We start from the raw sequence: 20388 nt of genomic DNA, 5'->3' as shown, positions 1-20388 counted from the left end.
ATTTCTGTCTTCAGTCACAATTTTTCTGATCAGCACAGAGACAATTTAACCCATTTCCCAGGAATTTCACTGCCTGGCACAGCAACACAAGGAGTCATTTTGACTCTTTTAGCTTTTAGAAAAGAAAATGTTTATAGAAAATAATCCATGAGGTCAGAGAGAGAATGGGATTTGAGAGATTATCAGTGTGTTGGTGAATTTACTTGTAGGATTCCCACTGGGAATAAAGAGTGTGGATTGCGTGTGTCACTTCAGGTATCCCTACAGGGAATTCCACGCTGCAGCACATCCAAATAAACCCCTCAGGCTCACAGAATTACTTTTGCCCCTTCAGCCAGGGGCCAAAGTTTTTCACTTTTGGCTGGTCCTGACATCGTCTGCTCTTCCAGGTGACAAACTCACCCCAAACTCTGCACTCCTGGTACAGCCAGTGAAGCTCCTGGATTGATTCTTTATTTCCCTGAAGGTCTCCTACCCCAAAAACCCCACCAAACCTCAGCACATCCATCCTGCGACCCCACTCTTGTAATGTGCTGGTCACAGGGACTTTTCTCTGATTCTCTCATCAGATCCATGATAAAATATCTTAGGTTAAAAGATGTGTTGGGGATGTGTATTCTATTGCCACCTGTTAGAGGTGGGGCAGTTATCTGAAATACGATTCTCCTCAAGCCAGGTCTCATAAGCTCTTGGAGATCTATTTCACACCCAAGATGGCTCAGCTACCTTAGAAAGCATAAAATCAGCAGGATGGCTTCTGTGCAGTGTTGGAAACAAAAAAGGTTTTAATAAAAAGCAAAAAAACAAACTCTTTACAGAGAAAAGCCAATCCAGGTGCAAGAGGCCCTTCTGCCCCAGGTAAAACACCTCACAAAAGCCATTAGTTTCTTTGTTCTCTTCTTTTTCTAGTAAATTGCCCAGGTGGGACTTTTTGGCTCCAATTGGCTATCCTTAAGTTTGAGGTGAAGTCCCCCAGGTCCTATAAGATACCTTTTCTCCTGATTGAGGAGAGAAACTTCTGGGCTTATTTCCTTTTTAAGGGGACAAAGGATAGTTTTGTCACTCCCTCAACAAGGGGCACATTCCTACAGTTATCTTCTGTTCATGGGGCAGTTTTCTTTATCTCTCCCACACCCAACCCTCCCTCCAGGAGATCTCTGCTGTCCATGGCCACTGAGTGTCCCTGCAGGGCTGATCCAATTCCAGCATCCCATGGGGAGATGCTGCACCCAGGGGAGGAGCCAAGCATTCCTACCTGGATCCAATCTGAGCCTGGCGCAGCACAGCAGCCTTTGCCCACTGCATTGCCAGAGGAGCAGCTTTCTGCTGCCCTGCATTGCCAGAGGGAGCCCAGGCCCATCTGCAGCAGCCCTGGAGCTGCAGAGGAAAACTCCCCCCTTGTGCAGGATCCCTGCTCCAGCAGCAGCACAGCTGGCACTGCAGGAGGGCTGAGCCCCCATGGGATGGGGCTGTGCCACCCCCTGACACACAGGGGGGCAGCTCCTGCTCTCACTCTGCCACTGATTGTTTTCTTTTTTTGCATTTGTAATTTTTAAAATTCTCCTAGTACAGAAGTGTTATTCCCATTCCTATATCTTAGCCTGAAAGCCCCTTAATTTCAAAATTATAGTAATTCAGAGGGAGAGGGTTTACATTTTCCATTTCAAGGAAGGCTCCTGCCTTCCTTAGCAGACACCTGTCTGTTCAAACCAAGACATAAAAGTTGGTAAAATGAGAAATTGAGCAAATCTTTGTTGTTTTCACTAATTCCTGTGATAATTCCTAGAGGTGAAAGATTAAAAATAAGCCTTCCTGTTCCATCACAACACAGCCTCCTACCCTCAAAAAATCCCACTTTGATGATTGTGTAACATTTCTTGACCCTGATGTCCAGAAACATAACACCAACCAGCAGTTCCAAAATACCTGTTTAAATCCCAAGCACAGCAAGCACAAAGTTGCACACAGATGGAAAGATCAGGGAATTAAAAAAAATTAAACAAATTTAAGATCATGACACTCTCAGCTGCATCAGTGATGGTGACCAGGCTGGGTACCAGCTCTTCTGTCTGTGTGCAACAATAGTGGAGAGTTCTGCAGACCTTCAAAATAATTAACATGGCCTTCTATCCACAAAAAATTACACTGTGTTTCTCAAAAAAATCCTAAGAACCTATCACCTCCATTAGGATCACATTTCTCAGCAACTGCCATGCTGCTTTGCTGACAGGGAAAATCACAATCAGTGCTAATATTTTGCTTCTGAAACACAGCTTCAATTGTCACCACAGTTTGAGTCACCAGCACAGAGTATCAGCCTGTAGTTGGCAATTTTAATTTCCTGCTGGTGCAAACACAGGCCCTGTTCCAAGCCCACAACTTGTCTACCAACACGTGAAGTGGCATAAACTTACATTTCAATTAAATAAATTGTTCAGATTCTCTGCTTACAAGAACAAGGTGATAACCCTGAGTGAAGCTCTTTGTTTGGAAAGGTAAAATCCCAAAGGGTGATGTTACCAATTGCATTTTATTGCTCTCTTTTTACAATACATTACAGGTAGAACATCTGGCTTGAGATCTACCTTCAATTTTAGCAGAATCCTCATGGGCTGCAACAACAAATGGGTTTGCATGAAGCTTTTTGGAAGTTTGTGGCCAGCCCCCCAGGAAAGCTTTCTGCTCTGCTAAAGCAGATTTTTCCCTGTTGGTGTTACCAGGAAGCTTTCCTTGCTTTTGCATTTCAGGATGGAAACAAGATGTGTACAAAAGTGGTCTTAGGTCCTGGTTCTGTGCATCACACAGCGCCTGGAACTCCTTCATTGTGGTGACAGAAACGGCACAGTGAGGCAGGAAGGGCAAGGCAAAGACAGGCTCCAGTCTGGCCTTTGGTGACATGGCCCTGGAGAAAAACCTGTTTTCTCTCAGCTTTGTTTTCTGCAAAATAAAGAATGTCACTGCAGAAGAAGAATGAGAATACTCGTGCTCATGTATCACAAGGCAACACTTCTCACACTGCCATGAACTCCTCTGTGCCTACAGCTGCTTGCAAACATCACTCCAGCAGCCCACAAAGCATAAAAGAAGCATCAGTTCATGTTCTTCCTAATGATCTGTACAAATCTGGAAGGATCTGGAAGGCTGAGCTTTTTAATCAGAATATACTCTGGAGAGCCAGGAGCAAAGGAGGTAGGATAGGATTACCTCTGCAAACACCAAGAAAATTAAGATGTTCTTCCCCCTCCCTGCTGTCCCCTGGAGGTCTCTCCTTAAGAGTTTGAGCAGTTAAAGAGGCAAATATTTTGTCCTCAAAGGAGGTTGAAGTGATATGTAATCAGTAAAAGACTTGACTGTAGGTTGATTCTACCGATTGATTCTGAAAAGTTAAAATCCATTTCATTGAACACCTGTCTGCAGAGCAATTAGAGCCACTGCCTTCCTCAGCTGAGACCAGCAGTGGTGCCTGAGGAGCACCACTTTTCTGAGGGCAATGCTTTTTGACCTATATTGAGCAATTATTCCATAACCAGCTGCACTGGGTTGGTTTATTCACCTGTTCTGCTGTTTGAAAATGCCACAGGCACAGCACTTGGCAAGCAAGTGGCATTTCATGTGCTGCCACCAAACCAGCTTCAGAACCATTTCCTACAGCCAAATCAGCTTCAGAACCATTTCCTACAGCCACACCAGCTTCAGAAGCATTTCCTGCCACCACACCAGCTTCAGAACAATTTCCTAACCACCACATCAGCTTCAGAACCATTTCTTATCACCAAATCATCTTCAGAACCATTGCCTGCCACCACATCAGCTTCAGAACCATTTCCTGCCTCTAAATCACCTTCAGAGCCATTCCCTAACCACCACATCAGCTTCAGAATCATTGTCTGGCACCACATCAGCTTCAAAACCATTTCCTAACCACCACATCAGCTTCAGAACCATTTTCTAACCACCACATCAGCTTCAGAACCATTTTCTAAACACTACATCAGCTTCAGAACCATTTTCTAACCACTACATCAGCTTCAGAACTATTTCCTACAGCCACATCAGCTTCACAACCATTCCCTGCCACCAAACCATCTTCAGAACCCTTTCCCATCCTCTGGAAGGTCCCACCAGCTCTGCCACCACGGTCACCCTGGGGTGGGACACAGATCAGGGCAGACCTGCACTCTGCAGGGAGCTGCTCCCCAAGCCCTGAAGGGGAACCTTCCCAGGGTTTGTATTTATGTCACACAAACACAAACCCTGGGAAGGTTCCCCTGCACTGGCAGCAGCAGCCAGGAGGAAACAGGACAGCAAAGGTCTGAGCCAAAAGGGGTTTGTGTTAGCCCAGGACAGCTCCACATCAAAACTTGTAACCACAGGCTGTCCCAAGGGCATCACACACATCTCCCAGCTGCAAACACCCAGCTGGGAGTATAATTTCAAGGTGGTTTCAAACCCCAAAATGGAAATTCAGGGCACTGAGTGCCCTGGCACCACCTCAGCTCTGCACGGACTCCTCAGTGCCCAGGGGCAGCAGTACAGGCACCATTCAGGCCTGGGCTGCAACTTCTCCTTCCCTGTTCTCTGAGGGCTCATTTATGCTGGGTATCATCACCACCCTTGCTTAATGAGGCTGTAGCTCCACTCTGGGCTGCATTGCTGAGATTCTTGAAGGGAAAACTCTGCTTCCAGCTATGAGGCACCTTGAAAAGCACCAGAGCACAGAACATCTCCACAAGCTGCTGCTGTTCATCACCTCAGCTCCACAATGTGCTGGCTCAGTCAGCCAGAGGGTGGTACAAGCAGCAATAACATTTCCCTTTCAGCTCTGATGCCTTTGTGGCATCTGCAGTCCAAGCTCAGCCCTCCCTCGTTCCTAGAACAAGAACAAGACACATGTTCTTAAATACACCTTAACTCTTATGAAAATTCAACTTTCGGAGGCCAAAATTACTCCCAGTGAGAGAAAATCAGCCAGATTTCCTTAATTTGCCAGCCAGACTATCAGGCACAATTCTTGTTTGTACACAGCAAGTCAACAGATGCAGTTGAGCACAACCCTTGAGCTATGGTCACTCTTTCCAAGGCAAAACCACACCAATTTCTACAGAATGATGATTCTGCCATTCACTCATCCCACCTGGCAGTGCTGAGAGCAGCTGGAACTCTTGATACCTCTCCCAGAAATGACTGCACTCACAAAAGTGCATGCTGAAGGGAAAGGATATCATATTTTTCCTCTTTTTCTCAGGCCTGCTTTCTGGCTTATCCCTTCCAGGACCAAGTCTCAACAAATCCAAGAATTCCTGACAATGCAAGAGATCATTTTCTATCTCTGATCTCAGGTTCTTGATGAAGGTTTCATTACAGGCTCTGTCCTCCTGGTCTTCTCATCTTCAAATAATTTGAATGGAGGTGTTTGAATGCACAGCTTTTGGGAGGGAGTGGAAGGGAAGAAAAGAAAACAAAATAAAGAGCTATCTGCTCTACCAATTCATTTCATTCAGAGATTCTTTGCAGCAGATAATGGATTTTGAGTATCAGCAGCATTGCACAATCCAGCCACCCACCAGCAGGCTGCTCAGCAGAGATTTGGCTACAATTCCATCCCCTTGCCAAAGTGTTCCTGCAGCAGGCCCCTCAGTTGGCAGGGAGGCTGCTGCTGTCCTGGCTGTGGAACACATTTCTGGGGAACACTTTGTTCCACCGCGTCCGATTCATTCTGGGCAAACCCTTCCTCCCTGCTCCAGAAGGAGCCCCAGAGCAGCCCCGGCCCTGCTCCTGCCCATCCACCACCCAGCTCCACCTCAGGAGCCCTGAAGGAGCAGCAGGGTCCTGCTGGTGGAACCAGCTCTCCTGAAATAACCCATCCCAAGGGGCAGCACAGGGCTGGTGTCCCATGGAGTGACAGGAGCCACAAGTGGGGGCTGATGTCCAGCTCAAAGTTGGGTTTATTTACAGCTGGGTCTCTCTTCTTCCCTCTATATGAACTGCATGTGATAAAAATCCTTACAAGTGAGGCTGCTGGACAGAATTAATGCAGTTTTCTCTAATTTTTTCCTTCCTCTCAGCCCATCAGGCCTGGAGGCTGTAACAACCAACTCTTCTCCTTCACAGAATGCTTTGGATTAGAAGGGACCTTAAAGCCCAGCTTGTCCCACACCTTCCACTGTCCCAGGCTGCTCCAAGCCCCTCCAACATGGCCTTGGACATTCCAGGGATCCAGGGGCAGCCACAGCTGCTCTGGGAACCTGTGTCAAGGAAGAATTTCTTCCTAATCTCTGATATTAGGAGTAGGTTTGCCTCTTGCCCAAGTTGTCATCATCTTCATCGAGACGCAGCAACTAAAAAAGCAGTGGGAGGTGTTTTGAACCCAGATTTCTGCAAAGGGCAGAATCAGGATTGTCTGGGGGGTTTTTTTGATGTTTGAGAAGTACCCATTAATTCCATTGATGCTCATTATTTCCTTAATGAGGAGGTAAATCCTTAAACGCCTCAATCTCGGTACCAGGCTGCAGGCCTTTGAAATGACAATAGCCCAGTCAAGTACCCTGCTCCCAGACTCAGAGCTCTTCCAGAGACCAAAACCTGCATTGAAATGAAAGAAACAGATGTGCACTGCCACAGAAAAATGGAATAACACAAGCTGTAACATTATCACTGCTTATATGTAACTTTGGCTTAAAATCATTAACCTTTTTATAGCTTGCCTTGTGGCTGAGCACTTTCTAGTCCGCATAATGTTCTTCTGAATACAAAAGCACTCTTGAGTGAATTTAGCCTAATGAGAGAAGCCTGTGATGACACTTAACATCATCCATTTATCTTCTGAAAAGAAACAGCATAATTACATTCCCCAGACTCAGAAATTTGCTTCAGCATTGTTTTCTGTGGTGAGCTCTATCCCAGACCAGCTCCATTAGCTTTGATTTTGGTGTTCCAGACTGGGCTTTGGGGGCTGGTTTGATGTCCGCTGCCCTCCTGGGACGGGATTGGCTCAGTTCAGCCAGCTGGGCTCACAAACTAGCAAGGGATTCAAAGGGTAAAAGCTCCACATCAATTCCCCCAAAAAATCCACACAGAGAAGTGAAGTGACCAGCAGGGATTGATTTGTGCCAGGTTTGGCCTTGCCTCATCCACTGCTGCTCCCAGGACACACCTCCCTGTAAATATCTATTTACAACACCTGTAAATATCAATTTCTGACATCCTCACCACCCATTTTCTGAGCCTGGCAGAGTGCAGACAGCCAGAGGAAGCTCTCTGAAACAAAAATCCTCTGAGGATGCAGAATTATGTTTGGCACCTGCTGCAGTCAGTGACTTTAACAGCCCATCATTTTTTACACGTGCATTACTCAGGTGAAGAGCACACCTGTTCCTGCTCCTGATTCTGCCACCCAGGCTGGGTTTTGTCCAGAACTGTCTAAATTGGGCTTTTAGTAAAATGGCATTTTTTTCTTGTCAAGATACAGGAAAAATATATAATACAGGAAAATATGTTGCTATTAGGAATAGCAAATTTGTATTTCTCCATTGAGAACCAACATGATCAAGAGAGCAAATTACATCAAACTGAATATCCACCTTTCCTATACCTAGTTATTAAGAAAAAAAGAGAAGCTGTGAGTTTAAAGGAAGCACAGAGCCATTCTGCCACACAAATATTTCAACCTGAAAAATTAGAATAATTACTAATGCTCTCCTACCTTGCTGATGAAGTCTCAAGTAAGCTCCAGACCTAAATTGTCCTGTAAATGCAGCACAGCTTGAGCTCACAGAAGTGCCTCAGGAAAACACTTGGAGAAAATGCTTGAACTTAGTTTCATTACGTGGCACTGAAGATAATTTGGGTTGATTGGTTTCTAAATGAAACCAAATGAGCTGATATAATCTGTTTAAGGTGTCACCAGCTCCAGAAGTTAAAGGTAAAAATCAGTGAGGCTGATTCCTAAAAGTGAGGAGGATCAAACTAAGAAGAGGAGCAGGAAGGAAAAATCCAACTATCTTGATGCTGGAACCCCTAAGTGATGCAATAAGTAACCAAAAGAAGTAACAGGTGCTTTTAAAAGGTAGCAAATAAAAACCAAAAGTATGTATTCTTCATAAATTCTGCTCAGTTCTGTGCTCTTTGGTGTTGGGAGAGATTTCTAGTGACAGCAAATACATCAGAGCTCAGAAACTACTTGCGCTACATGAAAGAAGTACTGAAGAGATGTTCATCCACACAAGGAAGGCTGCAGCAAAGCCTCAGTTCTGCCACTGCCAAACTTCTGACCTGGGAGCCCACAAAATTTATGTGAAACAGAATTTCTGTGCTGAAGGTGAATGTGCTTTGGGAGCCCACAAAATTTATGTGAAACAGAATTTCTCTGCTGAAGGTGAATGTGCTTTGGGAGCCAGAGACCTTTTTTTGGGAATTGTTGGGGTTGGCACTAATGCTACCCCAGACTTTGTACCCCACCCCTAATTGCACAGCATTCTTAGTTGTTAATTATCTCCCCATTCCTCCTGCTCTTCCCCCAGGTGCCCTGGTCCCCTCAGCTGCCTGGGGACACCAGAGCAGCACCCAGAGCTCTGCAGATGCTCCTGGACAGAGAGGTGGGGTCATTTGGGGAAATCCCCAGGTGGGTGCCTCAACCCCTTGTCCTGGCCTGGCCTCAGGGCAGGAAAACCTCCTGGAGGGTGTGACAGAGGTGGCTGATGTGACAGAGCCCAGCGGGAGTGCAGGAACAGGGATGCACCCCCAGACATCAGCCCGGATCCTGCCTGCCCAAAGCAACTCTTTAATCACCCTGTTTTGGTTTGTTTTTCATGAGAGAAATCTCTTCCAAGGCAAAACACAATCGAAAAAATCAAAATCAAACTCCCAGCATGGCAAAAGTCTGGAAAAGACCCCCGCAAGGCAGAACCCAGGTCCCATGGGAAGGGTTGAGCATCCTCAGCAAGCACAGGCACAGCTGCACAAGGCTCTCCCAGCCAGGGTACCCAGTGCCCTTGGTCTCAGTGCCCTGCTTGGCTGCCCCCTAAGAGCCTTTCCCTTGGCTCATTCCCAGGGTACAGCAGGCAGCAAACATCATGCTCAGCTAATTTAGCTTGAGCTTATCCCCCCAGGTGTATAGCATAGCTCTAAACTTCCAGCAGACACTGAGTTCACAAAATCCTGTTTCCCTCTGGCAGCAGAAACTCTGGATGTTCCTTAAATCAGAGGCATCTGAGCTTGATGGGGACATTGATTCTCTTCCACAGAGTTCCTGAAGCCTGCAGATAAAGAGATGGAGGATACCCTGCCAGAGCCAAACAGCCTCAAACTGTACAAAGACAGACAAATTTTTTCATCAGCCTACCTGGATTGCCTGGCTGGATTAAGGATGAGGAAACCCTTCTACCTCAAAGGGTAAAACTTATTAAATTTGGGCATTTTCTGATGGTTGGAACACAACTCATCCCAATGTGAACGGCTGGAAGCATTAATGTGAACTAATATAAAAGCAGTCAAGTGCATTACAGTGATTGTCACTCAGTCAGCAGTAGCTGTGCAATATGAATAAAAAGCACATTAAATCTGTTCCAAATAATTGGCACAATGTGTTTTTATAGGACTAGGGCTGCATATTAAATCACACCTGATTTGTTCTTCATAAGCAATGAGTATTTACTACATCTGTGAAAGCTGCATAGAGTCAAAATTCATTTTTTAAAATTATTAATTGGTATTTAATTAGCATATATTAGCATACTAGTTATACACAGCCTAGCTGGCAATGCAAATATAATTCTAATAATTACATAACTAGTTGTGTTTTCAAGAGCCTACTACATAATGCAGTGCAGACAGCTTCTCTTGGAAGAGAAAACAGCACATTACACAGACAGAGTAACGTTTTTAAAATGCCTATATTCTCTTTTCAAGGTGGACTTTGATCTAAATCAAGAAGTCTGAGGTTTTCTAGTGTTCCAGTGCAGAATTTATGTGCTGCTGCCATTCTCCAACCCTGCTATGGAGAAGCTTGTGCAGATCTTTGCATTGGCATGTTTCTGGGAGAGATGGAGGGAGTTGCCCCTCTGAGCACCACCACAGGGATTGGAAGAGGTTTTTTGCCATGAAATGCCTCTGTCACACTAGTTGTTTCTTTCAAATGCTGAATTGATGTGTGACGTTCTGGAGATGTGTTTAGATCTCAGCAGAGCTGTGGCACCTCAAGGACTGAGCAGAGGTGACTCCTTCAACTCAAGTGCCACCACAACTGCCAGACCTGAGTAAACATCTCTGGGAGACAAATATTCCTGCAGACTCTGTGGCATTCACATTTTCTGAAAAAATTCTTTCACTCAGGACTTTTCTCCTGGAAAGCTGAAAAACTTCAGAGAAAACAAAAACAATTCTTATCTCATTTGCTTCTCCTGTGTTGTGCTCATGTGGAATGTGTTTGGAGATTGTTCACCCACAGGCGATTGTTTCATTGGATTCTGCTGTGAGTTGTTTTCACTCTTTGGCCAATCAATCCCAAGCTGTGTTGGGAGTCCGGAAAGAGTCATGAGCTTTCGTTATTATCTTTTCATTATTTCATTATAATATTTTTAACATTTAGTAAGTATCCTTTCTGTATTCTTTAGTATAGTAAAATATTCTTTAATATAATATAGTATAATAAAATAATAAATTAGCCTTCTAAGAACATAAAGTCAGATGCATCATTCCTGCCTTTGTCGAGACATTCCCTGCAAATATTCCTGCAGACTCCTTCCCTGCAGGGGTGAGTTCATTCACAGTGTCAGTGCAGAGAACAACCCCAGAGCCACTGGCAACATGAAGACTGGGAGAATCAAGAGGTGACAATCAGTGCCTGCATTCAATGTTTTACCAACATGTAAGAAAAGTCCTGGAAGCTCAGCCTGAATCCCAGCAGGTCTGTCAGATTCTCTCCCACTTTTCTTCAACTCCATGCTCCCAATGGGGAGATGGTTCTGAGCAGGTTAGGAAGGGGTGAGGGGAACAGAGAAAAGTGCAAAAAACAATATAATTTCTGCTATTTCTCCCACTTGGGGAAGATGCTTCAGCCCACAACTCACCAGTGAGAAGAGAAAAGAGAAGAAAGAAGAGGAGAGGAAGAGAAGGAAAGAGGAAGAGAGAAGAGGAAAGAAGAGGAAGAGGAAAGGAAGAAGGAAGAAAAGAGAAGAAGAAGGAAGGAAGGAAAGGAAAGGAAGGAAGAAGGAAGAGAAGAGAAGAGAAGAGAAGAGAAGAGAAGAGAGAGAAGAGAAGAGAAGAGAAGAGAAGAGAAGAGAAGAGAAGAGAAGAGAAGAGAAGAGAAGAGAAGAGAAGAGAAGAGAAGAGAAGAGAAGAGAAGAGAAGAGAAGAGAAGAGCCTGATTATACCTCTAACAGAGAACCTGTCTCTTACCTGTCTCCCATCCACACTCTTTGGGATACAATGTGGGCCCTTTCTCAGCAGTCAAATCCCCCCTGAGGCTGACAGGTACAGCTGCTGGTTGGCAGTTGTGTCCCCACACATCCACCCTCTCTGCTCTGAGGAAGGCACAGGAATCCCAACCCCTTTTCTGCACTTCAGCAGAAAAATCCACCCCCTAATTGGTGGCTGTGATGAAAACCTGTCAGGTCCAATTCCTTACTCCAACACCACCTCTCATCTTTTCTTTCTGAGGTCCCACACCTCACACACACCTGCTCCTGGCCCTGTTTTCACAAACTTAGAGGTATTTCTATTTCTAACTGTAGCTCTGAGTACAGGAACTCTCCTGCAACACTTGACAGGGCTAAGCAACAGTCCTGCTTCCAAGCCTAGGTGTATCTCCTGAAAATATGAATGCACTGGCTGTGTCTCTGCCCAGAAGCTGCAAACACAGATTTCTGTACCTCAGGCCAAGGATGCACAACCTGCTCTGACCTCCCCACTGTGGGCTGTGAGTTTGCAGCTCTCTGACAGGAGGAGGGTGCAGGATCCACACAGCATCCTGCAGCTGCAGCTAATGGGGGCAAAAAGGCTGCATTTGTCAGCCTGACAAAAGCACCCCTGAGAAGTGGCATTTTCTTGTGTTCAGTGCCTCCCCATGCAGAGCTTCCTCTCTGCTCCCCACCAGCAGGGACAAAAAGCCTGCAGCTGTTCAGCTGCACTGACCAGGCTCCCCTCCCTGGACTCTGCCTGTCACAGTGATGTTTATCTTTCATTTCTCCCCTTGAGTCCAGCACAGGAAAATCCTGCTGAAGATAAATCCCCTGTTTTAATAACGCTGAGCTTTGACAGAAGCAGTGTGTAGTCAAAGATTTGCTGATTGCTCTCGGCGAATAATAAAGCTTTATAAACAACTGTGCTTGTATCATCTGGCCTCTCTTTTTGTCATGCCTTGCTCTTGATCTTGCAGAGCTGACTGAAGTGGCTGATGTCAGTTATTGCTCCAAAGAACCAAATCAAATTGATTGTGTCCGTCCAGAGCAGCTGCACATCCCTGTGTCACCATGGCCAGAGTGGCACTGTCATCACTGACCCAGTGCTCACCAGCAGCAAATTTGCTGATGGGAGGATGACAGGAGCTTGCACAGCTCTTTATAGAACCCACACTGCACTGTACCCCTCACTCTGTCTTGGTTTGGAAAGACAGGTGTCTGCTCAGGAAGGCAGGAGCCTCCCCTGAAATGGAAAATGTAAACCCCCTCCTGCCGAATGGCTATAAATTTTAAATTAACGGGCTCTCTGGCAAAAAAAAATATGGGAGCAGGAAATAACAGTTCTTTAATAGGGAAGAAAATAAAAGGATAAAATAAACAATGCAGTACACTAGAACAACACTGACAGACTCAGAACCCAACCTGACACCCTGTGGGTCAGGGTGCTGGCAGCAGTCCCATTGGAATTGTGGCTCAGCCCTCCTGCAGTGTCAGGGGTGGTTCTGCTGGAGCAGGGATCCTGGAGAAAGGTGCAGTCTCTGCCTCTGGAGATCCAGTGGAAGAGGCAGCTGCTGTTCCTCTGGGAAATCCAGTGCAGAAGCTGTGCTGGTGTTCCAGAATCTCAGATTATATCCAGGTAGGAATGCTTGGCTCCTCCCTCTGGGCTCACATCTGCCAATGGGATGCTGTAGTTCTTATCAGCCATGCAGTGACATTCAATAGCTGTTATCAGCAGATGTCTCTTCCCGAGGGAGGAGTGATTGTGATCACTCAGAGAGATAAGGAAAACTGCCCACTTGACAAAAGATAATCTGCCGTACAGATGGTAACAGAATACATCTTGCCTTGCAATCTGGAACCCACCCAAATGGGGAAAAGGGGGGATTCACATCTTTTGGCGCAGCTGTGTTCAGTGTTCACCGGGCTCTGCAAATCCCAACTCACCCTCAGAGTTTGGTGCTCCTTACACCAAACTCACCTCCTGGGGAAGGGTGCATCGACCAAGCATCTCTCCTGGAGCTGTCTCAACAACAGCAGTGCCCAGGACCACCAACCCCCTCTCCCCAGTCCCAGCTGTATTTGAGATTTAAATGAAACATGAACATTGCATGCTTTGGGAGGAAACACTTGTGACTTCCTGCAGACAGTTAAAGGCACAGATTCCCAGCAGGAAGCAGGGAGGAGTGTGATGGCTGTGAAGCTTTGTGGAGCCAGGAACAGGCCCACTGCAATGTGAGCTGATCATATGGCACAGCAGATTTTGGTGCTCTCTTTGTTGTATGTCACATACTTCAGAGCTTTTGTGCCGACTGCCAGGAGACAAGAAAAACATACAATTAGTGGGGGAGGATCAAATATTCCATTTTCTAGGCAAACTGAAGGGGCCTAAGCTCTGGGCTGTCTTCGGTAATAAAAGTATTTGTGTTTTTACATATATATGCTGATCTAGTCCCAAGCTTATTAGGAAAGAATTGCAAATGTACCTGGCTCTCTGCAGCCTGCAGGGAAAAAGCTGTGCTCCTAAAGCTTAGTTCTTAAAGCTTTGAGTTTATGAACATTGATTTTCTGATTGTCCACAAGTAACCACAAAGTAAAAAAATTAGCCCCAAACCCCCTCCAACAAACAAACAAATCCCTGTGTTTCCTTTATCACTGTTCCTCTCCAGTGCTTCTGTTTGTCATTCATGGTGAGGATGTGGCACGGTGACGTGCAGGAGGGAGTCCCTGGGGACAGCTGGTGACACAGAGCCATGGCACCGTGTGGCTTCTCCAGACAAAGAAAACCCAGCAAACCCCAGAGAGCCCAGCCAGCAGCTCCTGGGGCTCCAGCAGCACAGCCCTGGGTGACAGAACTGGTGTGTGGCATTGACATTTCCTGAACATGATCCCTTCCCCCAGGGTTCTTCTCCTGGGAAGCTGAAAGGCAGCGAGAGAGGCCTCGGAGAAAAGGAAAACAATTCTCATCTCATTTGCTTCTCCTGTGTTGTGCTCATGTGGAATCTGTTTGGTGATTGTTTACCCACAGGTGATTGTTTCATTGGTTTCATGTGAATTGTTTTGACTCTTTGGCCAATCAGTGCCAAGCTGTGTCGGGACTCTGGAAAGAGTCAGGAGTTTTCATTATTATCTTTTTAGCCTTCAGTAAGTATCCTTTCTGTATTCTTTAGTATAGAATTAATATAATATAATATGATATAATATAATATAATATAATATAATATAATATAATATAATATAATATAATATAATATAATATAATATAATATAATATAATATAATATAATATAATATAATATAATATAATATAATATAATATAATATAATATAATATAATATAATATAAATATATATCCTTCTGATAAGATGGAGTCCTCCTCATCATACTCTCCCTTCGTTGGGGTTGCCTGCATTTACAACAGACTGGGACAAAGCTCCTCTGAAGGTAATTTTGGGGCTGGAAGTGGAGCACGTGGAGCAAACCCTCTGCTCCATTTCAAGGCTTTCATAACCAAGTTTAATACAGATCCGGAGAGGCAGAGTCTGACCAAAGGCAATGGAGAAACATCAGGAGGAGTTCACTGCTCTCAGTAAAGCTGACAGAGGTACCCACACAGCTGGAGTTTCACTGCCTGAAATCCCCCTCCAGCAGCAGCATCTGACACTGATCGACTCTGACACACATCCTCACATAATTAAGTCAGAGAAACATTAGAATGAAAATATAACAAATGGTTCCCAGCTTCCCCAGAGGCTCTAGAATGTGGAGACAAGAGTCAGCTTACAGATAAAATTGGTAGCAGTGAAATACCCTGCCCTGTGCTGCTGGCTTGCAGCAGAGTCTCCTTTTCTGCATAACGCACACCTGCACCAAGAGCCTCTCTGAGGTGTTCAGGAGGAAGAAACCTCTAAGGGAAGGTAAATAAGAGGAGAGAAGTGACTCAGCAGAGGCTGTGAGGCACACACAGAGCTGTCACCCTCAGCCCAGGAGCTGTGCCAGGAGTCACAGCACTCCTGGAGAGCTCTCAGCCCTGCTTTGCCATGCTCTGAGCGTGGCTGCTGCTGGAGGAGTTTAAATGATCCACCTTTAAAAGGATGTTGTGTTGCCAGCCTCCAAGCCAGAGCCACCACTCAGGTCAAACATCCCCAAAGCTGGACCCAGCTCTGTCCTTGTTTGGTTTTTAATCAATGGCTTTTCCCAAAGCCCACTGAAATCCAGGAAAAAGCTCACACTGACTCAAGTGAGCTCTGACCCAGACACCAAGCACGAGGCTTGACCAGGAATTGTTTTTCTGGCAAAAGGAGATTCCTTGGGTTTCCATCCTTTTCTCACATCTGTCAGGAGTTTTTATCTAATTCCTATAAACCAATGTGAAACAACATCCATGCCATTAACTGCTCCTCCAAAACAGTGCAGGAGTTTCATCTCCACCACGCTGGATCATCCTTGCAGATCCCCAGCAGTGCCTCTCCCAGATCCCACAAAATGCAGACTGCTCACCTCAGGGCAATAGCTCAGTGTGGACCAAGAAATATCACAGAAGTTGGGGAAAAAAACAGATTTTCCAGCATCTGAAGCTCTTTATTAACAACAGGCTGAGTTCTGGAGATGAGAGCGTGCTGTAGGATTTGCACACTCCAAGAGGAGTTTAGCCTGTGGAAAGAGCAAAACCCTCTCTGAGGGAGAAATCTGCAGATACAAAAGCTCTAATTTTTCCGAAAGTAGAAAATGCCATTTAATAGGAGTAAAAGCCTTCCCACCTTGAATAAAAACAAATCAAGTACCAAGAGCAACGCTGCACTGAGCTCCTTCAGCGAGACAAAAGGTAACTCAGGTTGCCAAATCAAACCTGCTGCTCCCCCAGCTCCGATCTCTGCCAGCCCTTTGGCACCATCCCTGCAGTGCCCAGTCTGTGCAGATGCTGTGTAACAATAAAAACCTCCCTGGAGCCAAGACAGTCTCCTTTGCACTCACATGGTAAAGGAAGAGGATTTTTTTTTCTTTTTTCGGTGTACAGTTCTGTCGTTCAGGGGAGGAGAAAGAATTCAGATCTAAGTGTAATGGTAATGGTTTGAGTTTCTGCAGGAAATGACTTGGGGTTATTAAAATGTATTTTTTTCCATTGTAAAATGATCTCAAACACTTTAACACAAGGAGAAGATCCTGAAAATCCAGAGCAGCTGAAAGTCACTGTAACAGCACACAATTTACACTTTTTATCTTCTGCAAAAAAAGGAAAAAAAAGGACAAAACCTTTGATCCCCTCACATTTTCCTGTGGCCACTGTGCTCTCTGCCAGGTATTCTCTTCAGTGCTGAAGGTCTCAGGGTTTTTGCAGCACCCCAAAGGTGTTTGATGGCTTTGGATGCATGAGAGGTGAGGAGCAGATTTTCTGGGCTCGTATCTGTCACACAGGTGCTTGAGATGACATAAAATTGGATTAAGTGACCCTGGGAGTGCCTTCCTAAAGATGCCTCCAAAGGGAGCAGCCACCACCAGCCAGGTTCCCAAATCCACGTGGCACCCCAGACCTTACCCTGCCAGGACTCTGCTGCATCAGGAGCCACGGGGCACCTGCTCAGGAGTGCTGTGATTAAAAATACAAGTCCCTCCTATGTTCTTTTCATCTGGGAGGGTTTTTAAAGCCCATTCAACTACATTGCTGAAATAATGCTGGCTGAAAGCTGCTACACAGTCCCCTTTAGGGATCTTGCAGAGGGTTCTCTCCAGTGGCTCCCCCAGGGCTAGGACACTTGCATCTCCAACCTCTAAGTGAGGGGAGAAAGCTCTAACTTTGAAATAAAATATAATTGTAAATTTAAATTTAAATTTAAGGGCATATTCAACTCCATGGGGCAGATGTAAAAATATATGTTAACACATTCAGAAGCTGGGGATCAAATTTGCTTTTCCTTGTATCTGTGCAGCTCAGGAGTGACTCTGCTGCAATCAGTGTGCACATTCCCTGCTCTCAGATAATCCCCTGCACCCGAGTGATGAGTGGCTCAGAAACTATTTCAGAGAGCATATTGCAGAGCATAAACATTGCTCCAATGAGACTCCATGGCCAAGCTGCAGGGATTTTACACCAGTGGTTGGTAACCTGAGAAAAGGTTATTGAGTCAGCAACACAGCCAAATCAGGCCCTGGCTGTCCCGTGGGACACTGAGCTGCAGTTGCTCAGTTGCTTTCAATTCCTCTTTGTCATCCCCTCCCTTGCAATCTTACATTCCATCTCCACTACCAGAGGATAACTGAGCCCCTAGGTTTAGGATTAAGAAATGAATGTATAGATCTCATCTGACAGCACATGCTCGGGATGTAACAAAGCTCAGCCCTGGGTTTCTCCAGAGACATCCCTCCCTCTGCCCTTCTCACTCAGATACTCTGTCAAGACCCCTCTGAACTTGGCCAGAGCAAAATACTTTCCTGATACTTTGGCAAGTGATCAGTTAAATCTTTTCACTTCCTGCCCTTCTGATGGGAGGAGGATCACCCATGTGGGGACTGGGCACAAGAATATCATGAGAAACATCAGTGCCCACCTGGCCAGGCAGAATTTGCACAACTAAAACCAAACTCAGCCAAAGGCTGGACCTGTCATCCACAGCACCTCCACCCAAAGCTCACATTGAGCACACAGATGCAGCATTTCACCTGCTCCCTATCCTGAACTCAAAACTCACTCTCAACAATAGAATTCCACCCAGAAGGTATTTTAGGAGGACAACATGTACAAAGATGGTGCCTAACAGGGTCTCTGCTTCCAAACATTCATTTAACCAGACAACACTTAGTGTGGATCCTGTCACAGCTGAATGGAGCAAGGAGAACTGCCTTTCAATTTGCCAAGGCAACAGCCTTCAGCTGCCCACCATACATACCATGACCTTCACAGCCAAACAAAGGAGCGCCAGTTATTCACAGAGAATATCGAGGGCTTTACAAGAAAAAAATGGGCTATGGCTGCTCAAACAGCCCTCACCACGTAGGCTGCTACTGCCTGCTTCCTAACAAGAAGAAAAATGTGTTAGGAAGTTCTAAAATTAGGTGCTGAGCACCTGAAAAAAGTTCTATTCAAAGGAGAGAATAAAATGCCACATGGAGCTATATTTTAAATGGCTGTGTATGCTCAGCATGAGCCATACCTGGCTCCAGAGGGGAAATTTTGCACCTGAAGTGCATGTGCAAGATGTCCACAGCAGCTGTGGCTGCCTCATCCCTGGAAGTGTTCAAGGCCAGTTTGAATGAGACTTGGAGCAATCTGGGATAGTGGAAGGTGTCCCTGCCCATGGCAGGGGGTGGAATAAAATGATCTTTAAGTTCCCTTCCAACCTAAACCCTTCTGTGAGTCTATGCTTCTGTGTTGTCATTTTCATACCAATACTTTTTAGAATATTACAAGAAAACCACATAGGGAATAACATATCTTGAGGTTCATGAGACAATTTGATCCTTGATGACTTGGCTTTGTGTGCAAGTCCCTGAGGATTTACTCTGACAGTAATTATACACTGAGCTCCCTATTCCTGTTTGATTAAAATTCATCTTCCAAAAAAGCACTTGCAGTCCTTACTTAGACAGCTGGAGAAATGGAAAATTCACTACTTCTTCTGGTAACTTGTCGCCCACACTGCTGAAAGATGTGTTCCTTGTGTACACAGACAAATGGCAAACATCAGTATTCCACACTCCTGCATTGTCCCCCTTTTAATTCTGATTGATCACGGTTCTCACACACTCCAGGCCCAGTTGCACGCAGTAGGAAATGCTCTGTTCATGCCTGTGGGGGTGCAGGAGAGGCTCAGTGCATGCTGAGAGCAGAAGTGCCTTTTGTTCAGAGAACAGCTTTTGCTGTGCTGCAGAACAACTTCAGGCAACAAACTGTTTCTGAAGAGTTTAACGGGACTCAGTTCCCATGGATATATGTGTGTATCCTACATGTTCATGAAAAGAAGTGTCTCTCAGGCTCACTGATGCCTGGTGTTGCTTAATTAAACATTCCTGTGCTGGAAGGAAAACTGGAAAGTTGAAATTAGGTATTTACTAAACAGATGAAGTAATTCTCTGTTTAGAAGAACATATTACTCTGCTTACCTCTAACACCTCCTGAGATCATCCAAAACAAATCAGGTAACACAGCAGAACCAAATATCTGTTCTGTTCTCTCTTTTCCCTCTGTCCTGGGCACTAGACGAAGACAGATAAAAAACAGAGAGAGAACAACTTCAAAACAAAAGGCAACAGGACTGTGAAAGTTGTTGCAACCTAATTCTCAGAGACGATCTATTTATGCCAAAAATGGGTCTCACTGGAAGTCTGTGGCAGCCAATCCCCTGGCCTGCCATGCAGGCAGGATTTGGCCCTGCTGAAGCATCCTCTGCATTCCCAGCTGCTGTGTCCAGCTGCCGCAGAGGAATGCAGGGCTGCCGAGGCCGCTGGCACCGGGCGAGTCCAAACTTCCAGAGAAAAGCAAATTCCACCACAGCCCTTGGACCTGAGCTTTGCCTGTGCCATGGCTGAAGCTGATAAAGTAACCCCCTGCCTGAAAATAATTCAGTTTAGTTCCTTCTCCCTCACCAGCATGTTTGAGCCAGCCCTTTATTGAATATAGCTTTGAGCGTTTGGAGCGTGTTGGAGGGAGACATGAACGCTGGTGAGCAGCACCAGGAAGGAAAGCAGGGCTGGATTTGTGTATTTGTGTGTTCATCTCAGAGCAGATTACAATCAAGTATTCAATATTTTTATGGTCTTGATATTTATAGGATTCAGCCCTATAAATATTTCTATAGGGCTGAATCCTGCTCCTACAAGTAAACGAGATTTTCACCGCTTCATAGTGAATTAGACAACAGTTTGCACAAAAGTACTTTCAGGAAGGATTAAAACAAGCAAATAAACATATATCCATCATTTTAGCACTCTGGTTTAAACAGAAATGTTTGAAGGCATAAAAGTCAGTTAATTCCTATTGGAAATCAATGGGAGCTGAGG

This window comes from Camarhynchus parvulus, chromosome 18, assembly GCF_901933205.1.
Source record: "Camarhynchus parvulus chromosome 18, STF_HiC, whole genome shotgun sequence".
In the NCBI taxonomy this organism is placed as follows: domain Eukaryota; kingdom Metazoa; phylum Chordata; class Aves; order Passeriformes; family Thraupidae; genus Camarhynchus; species Camarhynchus parvulus.
This window is presented reverse-complemented; position numbering follows the sequence as displayed.